This window comes from Cariama cristata, unplaced genomic scaffold (assembly GCF_000690535.1).
Source record: "Cariama cristata isolate BGI_N322 unplaced genomic scaffold, ASM69053v1 scaffold1851, whole genome shotgun sequence".
In the NCBI taxonomy this organism is placed as follows: Eukaryota; Metazoa; Chordata; class Aves; order Cariamiformes; family Cariamidae; genus Cariama; species Cariama cristata.
In genome coordinates, this window is record NW_009599630.1 from 99,356 (window position 1) to 107,066 (window position 7,711).

The window sequence follows — 7,711 nt, forward strand, 5'->3', positions numbered from 1 at the left end:
AGGAGGAAAAGAAAACACTTTATAAAAGCTTTGTTTTCACTTTAAAACTACATATAGGAGACCAACAAGTTTTGACAGCAATTACAAATAACTGTATTTCACTAAAATTACTCAGGTTCAGTTGACCTGTCATTAAAAAGCACTGTTTTCATTTGACATAATTTTGAAACTGGGTCTTGTGCCGTGAATCAGTGTTAAATCAGGAGGCGGCAAGTGACAGGTAAAATTTCCAAACATAGCTTCATTGTTCTAAATTAAATAATTATCTCAGGACATAAACTAGCACTCTTTAGTGTGATCTTGCTTGATAAAGTCTCCCAAGTTGTTAAGTCAACACCTAAGAAAAGTCCTTTTCTTAGTGCCTTAAAATGTGTTTCACCTGGAATAGGTATTGAGGAACACACTGAAAAACAAAAGAAGACTAATTCTAACATTTCCTCAGAGAAACTCTACCGGTAACATTCCAAAACCAGAAGTGAAGGAGGGTTTGCTTTTCTGTAGTTGGGAGGCAAATAGTCATGAGAGAAGTGATAGCTTGCTTTTCTTGGGTGTTCTGGTCCTTACCTTTGGTTAGCTCCTGATATGAGGAGCCTCTGAGATTATTTGTTCAGATAAATGATTTTTGTGGTGTAAAATCAGATATTTTACTCTAATATATTTTTCAGTTTTTACTGCTTGAAAAAGTAAGTGTTATCCTTATATTTCTAAATGAGTTTTCCTGTATTTCTTTTATGGAACACTGGTTACTGTGACATCTCCAGTCGTGGCTGCTGTTGTGGTTAGGCAGGACACTGGTGGTCCTCAATCAGTTTTGCAGAGCTAGGAGGGATTTTCTTTGCAGAGCAGATTGCTCTCTCTTAAAGTACTCTTGTAACTTTGCTTGAAATTAATTCCTAGGATATCAGCTCAAGTTGCTCTTTATCCAGATTTGACTTGAGAAGGCTTAGCAGGAAAAAAAAGCCACACAAAAAGCAAGATATGTGTCATTATGGGAGTTTTTTCTGAATGGGAACAGGTGTAATTGCATTCAAGGAACGTTGGGGTACTGTAAATTTTCCTCATTTGCACTGGGTAAGGCAATGTATCCTGTCATACACCGGGTAACTTTGCATACAACTAGGTTAGGAGATTCTTTAATATTATTAATTGCCTGACTTCCTTCAGTTAACCTGGGAAACATGTAAACACTATAGAAATAGGCACCTTGTTCCAGCTGATTACTAAAAAGGATGCTTGCAATGTCAACCCTCACAAAATTCAGTGTGAATTTGCTAAGTCCCTACCTTATCTGCTTTGCCTTCTTAACGTTCGTTATGATTGTGACTGGTCTGAAAAGGGAGTGTTAACAGCTGAAGTACTACTTGAAGACAGTGTCCAGTGTTGCTAAGCGAGAAAAGAGATTTGTCTTCTAATCCTGAAGGTGTGGGTCTGGAAGAGAACAGGCTCATCCTTAGCTAAATCGTTCGTGCGACAGAAAGTAGACATAACTAATTTCCTGGGGTATGTTAACACCACAAAAAGGAGTAAATGGCAGGGCTTGTGTTTTCTAGCCATAAAGAATAGATTTATATCGCCGGTCTGCAGCAACCAGTATAGGTAGTGGAACTGCTGTGTTTGCACATCTAAGATACCCTCCAAATGGGTGACAGAGTTCTAGCCCAATCTCCTCTCTTCAAACCCACCCAACGTACAGGAATACATCTCGCTTTTTCTCAGTGTCTGAATGACTTAATAACTTACATATTGAGATTTTTAGCATAGATTCTTAATGGCAAATACTACACTTCAGATTTTTACAGTGTTGTGAAAAATGCTATTAAACATTTTGACCTGTATCAGTTTTTACTGGTTTAAATCCCTGTTTTTCTGTTGCTTAATTAAATAAGAGGACTTCCACAGGTCTCATATAAGTCCATGTACAACAGACAAAAATATCTCTTTACAGTGGAGTTGTATGACGAGGAACTAGTTTCAGCAATCACTGATTTGGAGATAATTTATGTTGAAGCAAGAAACTCCCCACGGCAGTATATCTTCCACAAGTAGTATCCCATTTAATTCCATCGGTATATCTGCATCTGTACAAACTTTAGGGTAGGCAGTCTGTGGTATTCAGGTTAGCCTGCTTGAAATGGCTGAAAGCTACAGTGATTGAAAAAAAGAACAAACAAAAAACCACTGTGTTTTTCCCTGTCAAAACCAAAAAAACCTAATACAGCTCTGCCAATGGCTGAAAGCTGCAGCATTAGAAAAAAATCCGAATAGGATTAGGCCTTTATCATTCCAGTGAACAGCAGCTGATTGTTTCATTGAGAGCCCAGACTGCTGAGAGAAACTTGTGATCATTAGACATAACCTGCCAAAATTACTTTTATACTAAAGCAAGGTCAGAAGACTCTAGAAAGTAAATAAATTATTTTTGTTAAGTCTGACTAAACAGTACAACCTGTGAGGCTATTTAACTGATTTTTGTTGGGTATTTTTTAGAGTAATGCTTGTGGTTTCACACAATATAAACTGTAAGTCCCATGGACTTTCAGTGAAATTTGAATTCTTCAATGCCTAGGACATGGCTGAAAATGGAAGACAGGTTATGAAATAACCCAGATAGTTTTGAAAGTAAGATCACCCAAAGTTTCAAAAGTGAAATTCCAGTATGTTTCCTATTGCCAGTGTTGTCTGAGACTCAAGAATTAGATTCTGACACCAGAGTACCAGCCAGTCAGTGTCAAAGTATCCGTAAAGCAATTCAACTATTAATTGATCATGGAATCACCAAGAACCTTTTTCGTCATGTAACACCAGAAGATAAAACACGATTGTGTTGCTCTGTTTTCTGAATGTGTGTTGCTCCTGTGTTTTTTTCAATATTGGAAAGGGCTTTGTGTGACTTCAGGTTAATTATAAAAAAAGAAAATATTGTCTTACATATGAAAAAAAGTGCAGCATTCTCTCTACTGTTTTATAGTAAATGGGAAACTGGCATGGTATGGACTTCTTCATGCCTGCTGCTCTGAAGTGGAAAACCTTACAACCCCTTTTAGGAACCATGGTAGTTAAGATGCTTTTCCAAATTGGCAGTTACTGAAAATTTGCTGCATTTTGTTCTTTAAACTACTATTCTTTTTGCATTTGGCTCACGACCGAAGGTATTCTAGGTCTTTAGAAAGTCTTTTAGAAGTTCTGCGTAATTTGAGAAGATTTTTCTTGATCAAGCAAGCAGAATCAATATATGAGATGTTTCTAAGATCCTGGAACGTAACTTTAAGGAATTACAACAGCTACAAATTGTGAGCCAAATCCCTGCCTTACACAAAATGTACCAGTGACAAATGAAGGTCTTACTGACCTTATAAAATGCTACAGATTGATATTCCTTTTGTTTAGCAGCCTGTAATTTCATTAATTTTATTGACAGTAATTATAACAAGTTGAATTTATGGTAGCCATAAAGAAAAGTTAGTCGACCACATGAAAATGTCAGCGTGCTCACTTTGGTATGAGCAGGCTGAACATTTTTTCTCTTGGGGTGGTGGCTGCAGATCTGTTGTCTTCTTCCTGCATTTGTGTTTGATGGCAGTTTATAAAGGCTAGGGAATGGTGCTTTCAGTGTCCCTCTCACAGTTCGGTCTGTAAAATTGAAAATAAGTTCTTGTAACCTTGTAAGTTTGGACCTGTGCTCTCATTATTTTCTTAAAATTGTTGAGAGAGCAGCTGATAGAACTGACTGACGCATCAAGCTATCTGTTCAGCTGGATTAAACAGCTGAGCATGTAAAAACTAAACTTTGAGTGAGGATTTTCAGTTCTTCTTTCTGTATGTATTAAAGGAAGTATGCAATGAAACCATGCATTTTTTTAGCCAGGCAAATTGCCGGTTCACTGATTTGTTGGAGACTTGCCTGTGCTGAGAATACAAGACCAGGCCTGCTTATATTAAACATGTGCCAAAATTTCTGTATATACCTGTGCAAAAATTAGCTCAGGTTGCTACTGTTGGAGGATTGTACAAACAAGCAGGGGTAATGCTACTATAAGTATCCTTGCCTAGACAGAGTAGCACCTCCTGTAAAGAATACTCGTGAGTAAGAAAATAGCATATAGGACCATGTGCCTACTTCTTCAAAAGGAGTACCTTTTCTAAATAAACTTATGACCTTGTTTAGCATAAACTAGGAGGGGAGTGTGTGTTCTTGAGGCTGAAATTAAGAAATTAGAGTTTTATGCCTCTTAACTAGAAACTAACTGGAGATAACAAATACAAAAATAAGAAGTAAAATTTCATAAATGTTCTGATAGAAGATTGCCTTTGTACTAGAGATGCTACTGGGTAGTAAAATAATTTCAAATTTCACCAGACATCAGAGACAAAACTGTAATGAGCATGTCTTGAAAAAAATGTAGGCAGATACATGAAAGTTTGAAATCAACTCCAGCAGGTCAATGAAGTCAATAAAACATTTTTGGCAAGAAGATTTTAAAATCAAATTTCTATAAGAAAAATACTTTTAAGAATATAACATTTACAATGGTATATCTTAAATATAGAAAAAAAGGATGATTGCCAACTACAGACTACAGCTACAGCTGGTTGTGCTAATGCTCAGTTATAGGATAAGAGCCATGAAGATAATAAGAGAGTATGAATAGGATCCCAAATTTTGGGAAACTTAAAAATCACAAAATCTTCGTTCAATTTCCATACTTTTAGCTCCAGTACAAAACAAATCTTTCTTGCTAATGAAGTTGGACAAATTCAGTCAGTTCTATCATTAAAACTTCTGTAGTGTAGCACACCTTGCTATTTCGGTGTAATTATTGGTCAGGCAGAAAAAGTCTCTAAGCTTACAGCTGAATTTTAGTGCATGAGATCATTTGCAAGCAAGAGACTCTTTCCTGGGAAGACTTTTGGAATTTGATACAATCTAGCATATTCCACCAGTAAAATATTTGTGTTTCAGAAATGTTTTTTAAGAGTTTGCAGATATGCCATAAAGATATGCAAGTTACGCATAAAGATGGCAAATTACCCATTCTTTGTTATGATGGTAAAAATAGTTAGGACTCCCAGAGTCCTAGCTTCCAGGGTGTTACTGATTTTGAAGCTTCAGTTGAAATTGCTTGTCCTTGTACTCTTTTTCTGAATGGAAACTGTCCCTAAATCTCCCTGATCAGCAGCACAGGAGAAGGAGATACTGTTCTTGCTTTCCTAACAGACAAGAAAGTGAACTTGGCAGTGGCTGAGCTTGTTCTTCTCTGTCCTATGCTCTTAGCTTGGAGGACTGTGCTCTAGAGGAGAATTTGGGCAAAACTATGGAGGTTATACTTGGGGCTTTCAGAAAAGACTTAATTTCTATTTTAACCTGATGAACAGAAAAAAGAAATAATTGGTTTAAAGTCTTATTGCAGTAGCTGTTTTCTTCCAGCTTCACCTCTCCAGGTACGTATATATTAATAGTTCGGCTGAAATACACCGGCCTTGCCCCATCCCTGGTGCAGTAGTAGAGAGGATTGCAACAGAGGAAGCAGTAGCGTAGGCAAGCGCCAATTTAGTAACTGTTGCTTTCTAAGCTTGGTATTATCAAATCTTAACAAGCGTTTCCTAAAGCAGGCTTCTTCCTGGTGGTCTGTCTTCACTGCTTCTGCAGTTTAAGAAAATTAAATGAAATGAATAGTACTAATTATTATTAAGTAGCAGGTTATCTTTAATCAGGAGGTTTAGTGCTACAATGTAGGGCGTTTGGAAACTGTGAAGATGTAAGCAGGAGAGAAAATTGGCTTTGTACATGCGTTTTCTGGGAGTTCTGAGATGGCCATATTTATTCAAATATACAGCTGTTACTCCTAGTCAAATATCTATTATTAGCTGAATTTCAAAGACTTTAGAAGATGAGTATGTCACCAATAAGGTCCATCCTGCATGAGCCTATCCTTTGAACTGTAAAAAAACATCGTAAGATGAAAAACTGATTTCTATAACTTATTTCATAAAATCAAACAAAACATTTTCCATAGCCAAAACATGAAATGTGCTGTGCATGCTCTCCATGGGGCACCAGTTGTCTGAAAATAGCATTTCTAGGCATGAACTGCAGTAAGCTGTGACCCGTTCCTACACTGTGCAAAATGAGTGTTAATTCATATGCATCTGCAGTCTATTATTTTTTTTGTTGCCTAAGGAGTTTCCCCCAGTGCAATTGAAAGCAGGCTTAAAGCATGGTATGCAGGTTATATTTGGCAAGTTAACTAATGTGTATAATTCTAAATGTGAATGTTGTGAAAAAAGAAATAGTTACCCCTGGAATCTTGTACATTTAGTTTGTGAGAAGAGTAAATTGGCACTGCCAGATTATAGGTGCTGTTTAGAGCAAGAGAAAACTTGGAGTAGTGCCTCTAAAAAGATTTCAGTTAATCCTGCATTACTTTATTTCCTTACATTGTAATGCTGCAATGTCTATCAGCAAGTATGTGAGTCAACCACCCCCTCGCCTGATTTCGTTGTACAGATAAGGTATTTGAATGCCAGTTGCTATTCAGTAGAAAGCAAGTGCATGTAGTATGGCTCCTATAGCTAGATACACGAAGGGTATAAAATTATATAGTGCACACAGAATGAATTCATCATGTTACAAATTTGATATTGTTTATGTCAGTTTACACTAAGCAAGGATATGGTCTGTATAGAGGGTTGTCTTGAATCATAGTAATAATGCTGAAAACCAGAAAATGTGCATCCTCTAAGTGATTATTTTTTCCTTTAGACATGCAAATATTTCTTTCGTCACCTGAACCATCATTCAAATTTGCATTCTTGCCACTCTGCTTCATTTAAAAAGAAAGTTTGTTTCCCTTATCTTGTTATACTTTTGTGCTATTCTTTTGATTTTTATTAAATAGGACAATTTTCCACTAAAAAGTATCATCCTTCCCAAATGTGATAGGAGTGACGTTTTTTCGTTATATACATTTACAAATTTAGCTTGTCCTCTGTATTAGTGAATCGGCACAATTGCATCTTTCATTGTCCCGGGGATTCCTTTTTCCAGGTACGGACTTCCTGGGAAGCATGGTCACCCTGCAAGCCCCACTCCATGCTCTGGCATTCAGAATTCACCTGTTCTTGGAGCAGCAGCATCTTCTCTGAGACTGCTCGGTTCCAGGTGTCTGTCACAGGGACCCAAAGATGCAATGCAGAATGTATGGTTTTCCCCTCTGCCATCGTACTACAAACCACCTTTTTTTTTTTTTTCAGTTTCTTACCCTCGTCTCCTCTCTTATGTGAGGTCAAAAAGCAGGGGAAGGGCAGTGTCGTGGTCTGAGACTGCAGGATGGCTTTTGCCGCTATTCAGTCACCTCAAGGCTATGCCTCCTCTTAAGTATCTTTGGCCTTGTGCACCTGTAAGATTGCTAATTGCTTTTATTTCTGAGGAATACGATGTTGAGTTTTGAACAAAGATTTTCAAAAACATCTGCTTTTTCAATATGGGCTGTGGTATTAAGAGAAAAAATTACCCTGCAGGGCACCTTCTCAGACCCCAGCCCAGGTACCCATACCTCCCACTTTTAGTATCTTATTAATGTTACCATACTTACATAGTTTGGATGGAAATTCTCCTCTGAGTTTCTGGCTCATGGTAAGGGGTTTTTTTTGCAAAAATTTTTTTTTTATTTAATCAGAATATAATCAGTCTTCTGAGGATGAGATTTGGAAA